The sequence below is a fragment of the Lates calcarifer genome, linkage group LG1 (assembly GCF_001640805.2).
Source record: "Lates calcarifer isolate ASB-BC8 linkage group LG1, TLL_Latcal_v3, whole genome shotgun sequence".
NCBI classification, from domain to species: Eukaryota; Metazoa; Chordata; class Actinopteri; family Centropomidae; genus Lates; species Lates calcarifer.
In genome coordinates this window covers 13,267,272-13,281,601 of record NC_066833.1, presented here as the reverse complement: position 1 = coordinate 13,281,601, position 14,330 = coordinate 13,267,272, and positions in this window count along the sequence as shown.

Below are 14,330 nucleotides of genomic sequence, written 5' to 3'. Positions count from 1 at the left end.
ACCGAGTTGAGTCCTATTACAAAACGCAAAAGTTTCCTCATCTTTATATATTTTTTAAAACTATTGCTCTATTCCTATGTATACTGCACTATAAATATGATAAAAACACAAAATGATTGATTAACAAAATATATTCAGTAAAACAATCTCAATCTCAAACATCTCCAAACAATTACTGTGGGCAAGTGAATATATAACAAAATACAGAGTCCAGATTTTTTTAAAATTACATTTTTCAAATCTTTCCATTGTTTCTAACTGTATTTAGTTGTGATGTCCACTTTTCTTAAACTTATTTGAAATTTTCATTTGAAATTTTTCATTTTTCTGTACCTTTGTGCCAACATTGTTTACTAGTTAAATTATATTGCAGACTTAATATCACAGTTTCCATTATCATTATTATTTATACATTTTTTTAGATTAAAAACAAGCTAAATTAATGTTTTTCACAACTTTTTTCTCAATTTATTCATTCTTTAATCATATTAGTTATATGTACAAATATTACTGGGCTACATTGTTATACCCACTTGTAATGTGGCTGTGGCTCAGATTCATTATCTGACAAGAAATAATATTAAATTACTAACTTAACTTTGAATCATATTTTTTCCACTTTCAAAGTTGTCCTTCTGAACAGAAACATAGATAAATTTTTGCTTACTGTCCAAAGAACCTTCCCTCATCTCTTGGTCTTCCTCCCTCCTCCCTCCTCCCTCCTTCGCGTGCTGTCATTTAGATTCCCTCCCTAACATGTAAATTTAGGTCAGGCCACAGTCTCCTCTCTGGGCTTTGCAGGAAAATGTGGAAATGGATTGTTTCACACCAGTTAATCTTATTGGGAGAGAGGGAGGGAAAAGCAAAAAAACAACAGGGACTAATGTGGAGGACAAGGGAGAGGAGAAGAGGGGATGGGAGGGGAGGAAAAGGACCGAGGAGTGGGTGTAAGCACTAAAAAGAGAGAGAAGGAGAAGTAGAGAGGTAAGCAAGAGTAGAAAGAAGATGGAGGTGAAAAAGAGGGGGGCAGATGGGCAGAAAAGAAAGTACATACTGTATGAGGAGATGAGAGGAAGGGGAGGAGAGGAGAGGAAAGTCAGGCGGGGAGAAAGGGATGGGCAGAAGACAACAGGAGGAAGGAGGAGAAGCAGCGAGGGAAAGAAAATAAAGGACAGAGAGAAAGAGAAGAGGATGGAAGTTAAGAAAAGAGAGGAAGAAAGGAGTATGCCACTCACGTCTCATCTCAGAGCTTTTTGCCAGCATCACAGCTCCTGGTGCTGGCAGCTCGCATACTAACAGACAGGCCATATGGCTTCATTATGAGACACACACAAACACAAACCCACACACTCCATGCATGAGGACACACCAGCTTCCACCAACTCATAACCATATATACACATAGTTGAAGATAAATACGCACACAAAAACACTACACACACACTGGTGCAAACACTTGCAGGGAGAAGAGGAGGTGTGTGACGAATTGAATGAAGGGAGCAAGGAGGAGGATGTAATGGCACGTTGAGTTTTTTTACCTCAGGGGGCTCTGAGGGAGAGCAGAGCTGGCCCAATTACTGAGGCTTACATGGACACACACATATGCATGTTACACACTCAGTCACGCACACCTTTTCTCAGCTATCTCAGGAAACTGGGAGAATATAATCATCATTATCAGATACAGGCAGAACAAATATTTGGAATACAGAGGTGCAAATCACAGTCTTTATGTAGATATAGTAACGCCTCCTGTGGGCATGTATACATGGCACACACACACAAACACACACACACACACAGATTTCAAGAGGACACCAGGGGACAGGCCTTACAGCCGTGGAGGCTTCTGGGAAGAAGGGACTTGCTGGTTAGGTAGCAGTCACCACTGTGTAAACCACTTGACACACATTGCAGTCATTAGTGTCTGGGACTTGTGCTCAGTTGGGACCCTCCCTGTGGGTCTCTGGAGGGGTCCAGGAAGTGCTCTCTTACATGGCTAGGATGTAACAGTCTGTACACCTGACATGCGTCCACGCTGACAGGTATCGTCACACAATGGGGGAAAATATCAATTGAAATCAAAGCAAAATATAGGCTAGTTTGCCTCCATTCTGTGTTTATAGTTACCTTTGTTGTGGGCCCATGGATGTTTGTTGCTATGGACCATTCAACCCGACCAACAGTGCAAGTTAATGACAAATTTGCATTGCCTTTACTCAGTGCAGGCACCATTGTGTCAGATGTGGAAGTAAAATGCTTGGCTACAGTTGTTGTGTGTTTGTCAGTAACTGCATAATTCCTTATTATTTTCTCTTGATAATGAAGTTGGATGCTGCTTTAAGAATGTTCAATCTACTCAAGGTAAAGCAAGCAAGCAAACAAACAAACAAAAAAAAAGACACGTTTACATTTGTATTTGTAGACAAAATAATGTCACTAAATTTTTGGTAAGATTTGTGCACTAAGCTATATTTTTATTTTCACCCACTGCCTTGCTTGCTTGTTTCTAAAAATCTTCTGTCCTTTTTGTTAACACTGAATAATGTAGCTAATGGACAGCTTGTTGATTAATTTCAATCAAACTACCATGGAGCTACTGCAGCGTTTAAAAACAGCAGGACTAAAATGTAGCACAGAGTATAAACTGTAGAGTGAAGATTAAAATTATTTAACCACCTGTTCAACCAAAGAGCAAAAAAAAAAAAAAAAAAAAAAAGAATTTTGTGACTCAGAATTATCTCTGATCTTAATAGGATAAATTGGAATAGATAGGAAACATCGCACTGCAGTTTCCACAGCTCCCTCTAGAGCCAGAACAGATTTTTTTCCCCTTTCAAATATGTGTGGTATTGTAAATGTGAAGTTCCCCTTAAAGTCCTATATTTCTCTCCCTCTGACTTTAACAACCTTCTGTATGGAAATATCATCGAAACAAATGCATTTGCTCCTCTGTCTGTTTCTCATATTTTTGTCCCTACAGACACACATTGTTAATGATCCGTACTTCATGGTGTTTTTAATAACTATTTGATTGGTACAAGATGATTTACCACTGCTGTCTGTTATTGCTCTTTTGTAATCAGCAAATTATTTTGGAATTAGCAGGAGAACAAAGTGTTTTTAATAGATTTAACAGAGTCCTGCAGAGCAGCAAGCAGACATTTTTATCAGATGATGTGGTAAGTATGGATTTTTCTGTGGCTTCCTATTACAGTATACACCAGCTTATTGAATTCAACTAGGCATGTAATCCTGGAATCGCTGACTCCTCTTCATTTCAAATCACTTTGTAATTCAGTTGACATTATTAGATACCGAGTCATATGTTATCCTAATATAATGACTTATTTGAATAGCTTGAAAACACATCAGCGGGACGTTTTGATGGTGCTGCATTGAATTTACTTAGTAATCCTGTCTGTGAGGGTGCTGGTCTGTGATGCAATAAGGTTGCATTAAGTTCAGTGACATTTAAGTCATGAATTACAAAGCAGTCACACAAACAAACGCACACACCATGTCCAAGGTGAAACTGGTTATTCTAGGTCAGGTTTATATTTCCTTGTTGTGAAGAAAGTGAAATATGAATGTTCTATACGTTTTTATGTAGAGAACATATATGTGTAGTCAAGTATTGGATGCAGTCAAACAAAAAGAAATGACAATTGTTTCATTTCCTTGAGCCGCACAGCACAGCTACAAAGCATTAAGGCATTAAAAATTGTTTTCCCTCAAAAACAGTAGAAACTGAACATTTTCTTTAATTGCTCTCCATGTTGACAGTGGTGAAGGCTTTACGAACCTCTTGTTTCTATTGTTCAGGTTAATTCATCTGGGCCAAGTTATAGGAACAGATGAATGGAAGCTGATGAAAAGAGAATGGAGCCCTGCAGTCTCAATCACCACCGGACGGGTGCTCTCATGGTTCAGGGTGGGGGGGTGGTGCCTGTTGCCAGGTTACTGGCCGGATCCAGTCTGGAGGTCCCGCTGCTTTATTGGACAACACGCTTGACCCTCTGGTGACCCCAAATTGGCCCCTGACCTGAGTAGTCACACCTAATCAATGCAGCCATGCACACGCTGACTGAGGGAAAGGATGGTGCTGCCTACCTGCTGGCAGAGACACAGAGCACCAAGCAGCACAGTGGATCAATATCATGCAAAGTGACATCTGCAACCATTTAAAATCACATTTAGTATAATTACTTTTTGATATGTTGTCATCAACCTGACATGTGGCATCTGAAAAATGTGTTTTAAGTGGTTCCCTACTTCCAAAAAGGATTTCGGTACTGCAAAATAAACCAAGTGAAACTGTATCATATGTACACACAGTATGTAGACAGCATGTGCACATATTTACATCTCTATTTACTGTAAACATATACATTTAAATATCACTTGAGAAAGAGTGGGAAAAAGAAAAAAGATGCCAATTTGTAAAAATAAAATAATTAAAAAAAGTAAATAAATACCAGAAAGTCCAAAAGCTGGAGCTCAGAGGTCGATCAGTCTCCATGTGACTGTAAAGCAGACATTTTTGTAAGGAATATCCTTCAGTCATGGCGGTTAAGACACATACCATCACTGCAATGTCCTCAGCTTGATTTCAACAAGGGATCATTTCTGCATGTCATACCCCTTTCTTTTGTTCATATTTTCACCATAAAAACTCTCCAATAAAGGTACATATGCCAAAAAATAACCATAAAAAATCTCTGTAAAACTATTCAAAACAGGCCAAAATGCCAAAATGAAAAAAAAGAAAAGGTTTTTGCTGTTTTCTCAAAGTGAAAGGCAAAGTGATTTAGCGTCTGTGATGGAGGGTTTGTTACTCATAAATGCCTTTGTTTTCTCCTCAACTCATCCGGGTTTCCAGTCATTTTGGGCTAGAAAAACCAATCGGTTTTAAAATATATCCTTTAAATATGCAGTTGTTAACTCTTTTAAAAGACTGAATATAGTGCATATGTCTGCCGGGCGTGGTGCACCGAGTATGAAACCCTACCTCTCGATCTGGCCTGTCACCAGTCTGTCAGCAAATACAAACCATGCACTAATCCCATGGATTTCTTCATTCTGTGGCCTGACATGAAGAGAAATAGGACGACACGCCCAGTGATCTCTCAGATTGCTTTAGAGTGGCCAGCTGTCTCAGACAGTTCAAACTGGTGGGACAGACAGGCTGGGCTCTGCACCCAGCTACACACTTGAAGAAAAACAGCGGAGAGGAATTAAAAAAGTGCATAAACTGTGACCACTAGTTAGTTATGATCATATACAGAATAAAAACCCCAAGTCAATGTAGAATAAATGGCATTTCTAGCCAATAAAAGTCAAAAGGCATATGAAATGTTCCAGTGAAATGCTGAGTTAGTAACTGGATTTAAATGCTTTACCCTCTTCTCTGTTATGGGATTGTGTTTTGTTAAATCTTGTTTTAAGGATAATCAAATTTTCAAAAGAATGAAAAAAAGCGTTGTTATGTAGCGAAATCAGTCAGCTGTTGGTTTCTGCCATGCTTTGTCCATGACCCTGGCTGCTCTTTACACACTGTTTCCAGGATAAAATATCAATCAAAAAGCTTTGTTTCTGCAAAATCTTTTTTAAAACTCTTATATAAAAATTCAATTTCTTTTTTTAAAATTAATGATTATTTAAACATACTGTTTTCACTTGAACCAGATGAGGAAGTTTTTGTTTACTGTTCTTGAGAATCACAATGAATACCAAAGTGTGGTTTTAATTCCTGCTAGTTTAGTTAATGTTTTTTTTTTTTATTTATTCTTCGCCCAAATACTTCAAAACATTTACACATGGTGCTTTACAGAACCGTTTATGGATTCACCGTGATGATTGACAAAGAGTCATTTTCTGGTGCACTGGAGAATCCTCTTTGTTGTGGCTCTACACTAATTATGAGAGCTTTCCTGAGCCGGACGGGATAGTTTACTGCACAAAGAGGTTTCCAGTTATTGTGGCTGAAAAATCAGAGCATGGAATAAGAGGAGAGTGGCTGGCAAGGATCCTTTGGCAGAAATCTAATCTATTTGGATAAACACAACATGCACCAAGTACGGACAGCGCAGAGTGCTCCCCTGTTTTGTAACAATAGATTTCCGAGGGCCTGGTCAACATCCAGCTTGTTTGTGCCTCATCTTTAACATTAAGTAATAGCTGACTACACGTTTAGAATCATTTTAACCACATCAAAGGAGTTCCAATGCTGCAAAGAAATGCCTGAAAAATGTTGCCCCAAATTTTAAGACTGGTCTAAAAATAAGAAAACTTTTCAGACAGTTTAATTCAGTTATCCACTACACTCAAATTCAATGGAGAGTATAAATGTAAAAGATAACACTTTAATGTTTTTACCAGTATTTCCTTGACATTTATATTACACTCACACACACAAAAAAAGATATGAAGTGATAGATGAATGAAGTAAAGTTAGCTGAGATGGCCTCACTTCTGACTGAAAATGAAAATCTCACTCTGAGGAGAGGAGACTGGTGCTTGTGATTTCTCTTTGACATAAGAACTGCTTTTTGTGGCCCACTTATTCTTCCTTTTTCTGTAAGATGATTTGAAACCTTGCTGTGGATATCTTCAGGTTGGGCAGAGCTGTTACTGTGGCTGGATTTTTCTTCCAGATATAATTTATCAGCATAAATCAGCCGGCCTATTGGAATGATTAGAGGGTTTGTCTTGGACGCTGAGGCTATGCAACCCACCCACCTTGCCAGCTAACCAATCTATTCACCTGACCACAGCACCTCTGCTCACATAAATCTGCTGGACTGCTCTGCTTCTGTCTGCCGGCTCTTTTTACTACATATGCGTCTCTCCGTGTGGTTTTGTGTTCATGTATATTTACATGCATGCATCTCTGTGTGTTTTTGTGTGGAGAGTAAGTTTATGACCCAGCCCGCCATGTCTGTACTGAAGCATTTCTTCTTTGAGACGGATTGGAGGTTTCCTGATCCGGGGCGTGCCACTCACATCCATCACAGCGGTGGTCTGGTTTCCCGGTGATTTAGGACTTACCGAAGCGGCCCTGCTGGCCACTGTACTCTGACCACAGCCATTCCATCACCCTCCCACCTCCCAGTCTTAATATCACTACACTGACAGCGAGGAGCTCAGCCCATTGCTCTGTATCACTCTCTCTATGTGTGCTTTATCAGTAAAACTGATTAATCTGAAAGAATAAACTGAATGGGCATGGGACAACTATTGGCCAAAATTGTATTTGTTTGATTCTAATTTGGTGAATATGATGCTCTCTGTTTTAACATACATATGCGTTGTATTTTTCAACGTTAAAATGAATTCTAATGTTTTGCAGATTTTAGATTAGGTTCACATAAGAAGAAGTCACCATCCTGCTGTCTGTACATCCAGAGATAGGCTAGAATATTTTTGTAGCTCCTTTGCAACAAGCAAACATTACATTACTATAAGATGACATTTAAATATACATAATGAGGAAATTATTTAAAACTATTTGAAACTGAAATTCCACAAAATCAGTATTGGCTTTGAGAACGTTTTTCAGCAAAAATTTGTGAGAGTGTGGTCATCATATAATTGGCTATAATTCCTGTCGGAGTTTGTTCATTTGAAGTTGGAGTGCACACACTCACACATCCTCTCCAAGTGTTTAAGTTGAGTCTGTTTCAAGTAATATCAGTGTATTGAGGGTACAGTCGGATTGTCCACAGCTCCGGGCTTGGATTTTTTTTTTTTTTTTTTTTTTTTTTTTGGAGTGCCGGCTGTCCATTTACACAAAGCGGATTTTGCATCAGCCAGCTTAGAAGTGAGCATTGCTTTGAAGTGTTCTAATCCTTCCCCTACCTTCAGACAACCTTTCCTGATCCACAGCAGAGTCACAGTGCCAGCTAAGTGCACAGGACAGTCCATAACACTTAACCTCAGATGCATACAATATGCATATACTTAGAGTATGTACTCGTGTACCTAGAGTACAGTATAATAGTTGAGGATACATGAATCAGTACATAAACCTGCAGACAGGCAATACACTTTAAATAAAAAGGAGTTTTCCTCTGTAAATATGAGTAAATGGTTTTGATACAGTAAATAATTCTTACAGTTCATGTAGAAAAATTTACCAACTTTATTACTTGTGACTCTTACAAAAGAAATGCCCTATCTACAATCCAAAGACTAATTTTCTTATCTAAACTGTTTTATTTGAATATTTTTTTACTATTAAAATGTGTGGAAAAGACTAGAAGGGAAAAAAAGAAATGTGTATAAGTGTTATTTATTTATGTATTTTTTCCAGTCTGTTATTGATTTTGTGTATCCTCAGATTAATCTTGTGACCTTCTTCTAATTCCCAGGTTTGGGAGCAGTGCTCTGTGGCCAAGCCATGGTAACTATTCTAAACAGGCCATACTAACTTTTTCAGCATGACTCTGGTATATTTGTGCTGATTTTGCAGTTGCTTTAATTTGAGTTTTATTTTACATGTCAGATAAGTCTGAGAGAAATGCTTTAGAACCAATACCATGGAACCACTTAAGACGATCAATTTACATAAGCACACATTTGCATATGCATATGAATGGAAAGTACATACATTACATTTTGAACCTCCTTACAAACACACACATCCATGAGTGACCCAACACCAATGCAGGCGGAAATCTTACATCAGATGCAGCTGAGGGTCTCAAATTCAGTCTCAGTGAAACTCCTGCACCCCACTGAAGAGGCAGAGCTGTCAGAGTGGGTGGCATAATGCAGCTGACAGCCTGCTGTGGGCTGCTGCTCTTTATTTGCCAGACAGAGATCAGCAATTTTCAATTTCTTCCTTGCCGCACGCTTAAGCCCACACACTACTAAGACATCCTTCAACAACAAAGCCCAACTTCTTTGACTGAGGAAGATGACTAACAATTGGACAGAGCGATGGATTATCCAATCCATATTGTTGTTGTTGGTGGGTGGTCTGTCTCTCCCTGGTCCAAAGATTTAACCAATCCCCTGCCAGTTGGGGTCACTAATGTCTCACCAACAGCACCCCTATTGGCTGGGGTTATTCATGGACCACTAGTGCTGAGAGGAGAACAATGAATGACATCAATAATATGCCAGGCCTACGCTGTGTGTGTGTGTTCTGGTCGATATATTTCAATCCAGCTGTTCAGTAATATTGTAGGCTCATGAATAATCCACATTCCTCTTTTGTTGTCCTTGCCTGACCATTTGTATGTGTGTGTGTATGTGTGTGCGCACATTGCCTACCCAGCGCTGGAACCAGACGGTGTATGTTGGCTGACTCTCTCTCCCTTCTCTGTCAGCCAGTTCTCTGTCTGAAAGGAATCTCAGGCTTTCAAGGCTCTTTTTGTGAACTGCTCATCAAAGCCTCCGCAAACGCTATACTGCCGGTTTTGAAGTCAGTATCCCTTTTTACTTTGGATGAGATCTTCTGGTCATGGTTCTGTGGCTCTCTCTCCTCATTTTTTAAATTATATGTATGAGCTCCAATGCAAATGAGGCCATTGTTTTTCTGGACAAGGTAACAGATTGATTTAAATTGACTAGTGTGATTGATTTCCATAACTGACCTTCTCTCTCATACTTTGTTTTCCTTTTTCCCAGTTCTTACTGTTGTCTTTGTAATCGACTAATATCATCAGGAGTGAAAAGAAAACCAGACTGACCTTCATGAAAACCCTTCAGGACTGGACTAAATATTTGTTTGCACAATTTTAAAGGTGCTATACATATGGTATGTATTTGCTATTGCTACATAGCTAACGTTAGTATTAACAGCTGTTTACTTACCAGTCTAGAAAAAGTGTTGCAAGTTCAGCATCAAACTTGAATCCTTTAGTCACCAATCTGTCTCCAGCGTTAGAAAGCAATGCCAATGTTACATCTAGCTTTGTTTCTATTTTTGTAACTTCTCTTCTTTGCTGGTAAGTGGTTTCTTACCCTCTTGGCATCACTACTTTTTCATCCTCTCATGTTGGACCGAGGTAGACTGCAGTCTATAGAGACTCACTATTGCCTCTTGAGGTACCAAGTGGTACTATGAGAGGGGAGGGGCCAGGGCTAACTGGTTAGCATGCTAACTTCAGTAGATACCTCTGCAACAAAACATATGTGTATTTGGCATAATGTCAAAACATTCACAGTCTTTTGATCATTTAATTTTTGAATGTTTGAATTATTTTACTATTGTTTTTTTTTTTTATTTTACCTACACAGAGCACCTTTAAGGCTTTGATAAATCTTGAATTTCAAAGGTGTAGCAACTTGGTATTTGCAATGTTAAAACTAGCAAAAAACAAACAAACAAAAAAAAGTTTCCTCAACAGAATGTCTCGACGATTTCCCCCGGTTGTAATAATATAAACAAAAGAAATGCCCCACCCTGCTTTCATACATAGAGATCCATGCCCACATTTCTGTCCTCCCCCACCGTCTGGATGACAGTCCCAGCATTCCTCTCCAGCAGAAGGATAATCAATATGGTTGAGTTTTTCCTTCCTTGCTGGGCTCTCTGATGATTTGGCCAGGCAGCCAGTGGAAAATTGGAGAGTGAAAATTTTGGGGGGGTAGAAAAGGAAAACACTGGCAGGACAATAGGGAATGATGGAACTAGCTTATCCCTGTGAACACACAGGCAGTAAGATGACACTTCCCCTCCTGCCGAAACACTGAAGACTGCTTTGTCATTCCCCTAATTGGATGTGATCACATTGTAACTGGGAGGGAATGATCCCACTCACTGGCAGGGGCACATTGGGGTGATTGTTCTACCACAAATTACCTCTTATTGAATTAATTTTCTTTCAATAAAAGTTGGCAGAGACAACATGTATCATCAAGTAGCATCACTGTGTTGTTTGGACACAACTATGACAGTGGGTGGGATAATTTGCTGCTTGCAAACAAGGAACACAACAAAGTATGCTTACTTTTGAATTAATTCAATTCTGATGAAACAACATCCCAACATCCTTCATTAATTGGGCGTCTGAGCCTATAGGCAGGCCTCTATGCTGGCAAATGCACAAAACTTTTTCATCCTGTCTGGGTCAGAGCAACACATGCTAGACAATAGGACTCTTCCTCTTGATGGTGCCACTGTCCAAAATTTAAAAACTCCTAAATGACTTCAAAAGTTAAAAGCAAGAGAGGCATATTTTAGTCACTTTTCTTCTATCTCTTCATAGGTTGTATAAGTTGGTACAACTACAGCCGGTAAGGTAGATAAAAAGCTGAACCATGAAATCAGGCTAGGGGTGGATGTTTACAACAGGCAGTTTGGGTTGTAATTTTACCTTTTGCCTTTGTTTTCTCTTCCAAATGATTTTGGCTAGCCTGGGATTTACAACCTTTATGACTGTCTGACATTTGTTATTGTTCCCCTGCTCTACCTACTTTTTAGCGGTCACCTTATTTAGAGACTTCAGTAATTACTATGGTGAGCACTGATGTATCATAACAGAACCAGTGAGTTATGACATTATACACAAGTTGAATACGTCATTTGAAGCTGCCTCAGTTAACTTGTACTGGTCAATCCCATCTCAGTACACAAAGCTCAGTGTCTAAACAGTGGAAGCAGGCAGTCAGTTACTATCAAAGTTAAACTGTCATCATAAACCTTCAACTCTTTCCTGGCAAGTAAAAGAAAGCATTTCTGTGTCGGATGCATCTGTCAGAGGCAATTTTCTCATCTGCTGTAATAAATGAGGAGCGGATGATAAGGAGGAAGTGAAAGTATCAGGTAAGCAATTAAACCAAAGCGCCCTCTTGTCATCCTCTTCTCATCTCCTTTAGTTCTTCCTCCTCCTCCTCCTCCTCTGTGCTGCTCAGCATTCATTAGGCCTGGCTTCCCCAAACACTGTTTTATCTACAGGAAACTTTACTGTGTTGAACTCCTGATCACCCTGATAAACCACCGGGCTAATTAAACAGAGGCTCATACAATGTGTTCCTGCATGTGTATATGCATATTTATGTGTGTATGTGCGTGTGTAATCCATGGAGTGTGTCTCTTTATCTCCTCTCCAGTTCCACCCCCACCCCACCCCCTTCTCTCTCTCCTTGTCTGTCGGGCTCAGGGAAATGATGCTGAATGCTGAATGCTGAAAATATGGCACACGCTGAAAGCAGCATTTAAATCTTGACAGTGGCTGGGATTAGCTAGGTAACGAGGAGGACAGCTTGGGAAAAACAAGCCGACGAGGTGAACTCGAGGACAGGGAGGCGGAGGAGGAAGGTTCTGGATCTTGGGCGCATGGAAAAATGGGCCAAATTTCAGCTCTAAGTTTCATAATTATCCCCAAAACTATCTCTAGTTTTTTTTTGTTTCAAAGTTTCACTTTGAAGTTTCCCCACTTTTAATGATTGTCAAGCTTTTTTCAACGTCCTCTTACCCCAAACCTCAGTTCGAATGGCCTGAAGTTTTTAAGTCCTCTCATGGTCTTTTTTGCGTGCCATCATTATCTGTGCAAAAGACACCAAAGTGACTTACAAGAAACACTTGAAGGAAAGTCTGGCTGCCTTTAATGTTCCACTTTTTCCACCCTCTTTTTTAATCAGCTCACGTGTGCTGTGTTAAAAGCAAACATGATCCTGGTTGCGTCTTCACCCCCTGCTATTGCCTTTGGACTGCAGCCTACAAAATCCTAATCCTCTCTCCTATGAGTCCTCTGCAAACCTTGACTTGATGAACATGTGCTGAACTGACTCTGCGGGCTTCCCCTTTGGTCCGGAGAGAGGATGAGGTGGAGAGAAAACGTGAGCTGGAGAAAGACTGACAAAGCGAGAGGAAGAGAGGAGAACTTTGCAATTAAGCTGCTCTCCGAGAAGGGCACATTGTCTGACATCAACACGCACGCATAAGGGCAAGAATGCACATACAGTGCATACACTCAGCTCCATGATGGACTTGTGGTTCCTTGGCTGGGTGAAAAAAGGAAATAGGAGGTTACACCATATGCCCGCCTGCCTGTGTGCGCATTGCATATGCATAGCTTAATGTTTTATGTATGAGCTGTTATGTAATCACTATGTCAGGGCCGTACAGTGTGCCTGCAATTCTATGCAGACAGCATAAGCATTTTTTTCCATTTCATATTCCAAGCTTTGCATTGACATACACTGATATGCGTTCCATCATGTCACTCACAGCAGAGATATCAGCTTAAGTGGTATGAAAGAAACTGACACACACTTAACTTACAGGACTGTTTACAGTCCACTATGGAAGATATAAATCCATATAGGGTAAATTCATTGCATACCACTGTGTATACTTGGTTGTATGTCAGAGGAGTATTAAATATCATTCCATGGTTTTCAGGGAGAATTGTGTGGTTGTAAAGGCTTTAAAATCAGACTGGGGATCATAAAGTAGTTAACCAAACTTTTTATCAGTCTTTATTGCACATCAGTGACAGTACGTGTTCCCAGTCATCTACTAATGTGCACACATTTCCATTTTTGGAAGATTAGACCTTTGATAGTGCTGGTTGTTATTTTTGCAGGGATTTATATGAAGCTCTTACTTTGACCTGTGTGACTCTATGTCAGTCACCCTCTACTGTATTTCTCCAGAGCCTATTTCCATTGCAAATGTATGCTTTTAATCAGGTCAATTAATTCACCGCTTGGTCTTTGAGTTTAGTTTCAGAGAAATGAACAAACTGTCATGTTTTGTGGAAAGATTTTAGAGCCTGAAATGAGACTGCGACCAGCTTGTTACAGTTTTTCTTTCATTGTTCTATTATATAAATGTATTTCCATCTCAAGGTAGAACGTTATTTTTCCAGGTTTTGCACAATCTCATGTGTCTTTGACTCTTATGTGCTGAAAATTAGCCACGTGCAAGAATGCTAAATTTTAGCATCTTTCTCTATCTTATTGCACATATCCTTGGGACATATTCATATAATTCATGTCCCATCATTCAACTGTCAAATGACAGTTTCACTAGTAAATGTTCTTTATCCTCACTCTTTCATGTACACAGTATCATCATTTTGGTCAAATATTTTTGAAAATCGCCCATACCTGGTCCTCCAGGATTTTTTATGTATTCTGTTTTAATTGTAAGCAAATACTTTTGGGTACATCCATTATAATGTGTGTATCATTAGCACCCTACAAACATGTTGAATACACATTGTTATACCTATTAATGTTTGTTCACAACAGCTTGTGGTCTTCTGCTATTTCACTTTACTGTGCTCTAACTGCATGCATTACTGCTACCAGCTGTCATTTGCTTCCTCATACACAAACAATATGGTCACCAGCTAATCAATTCATTCCTT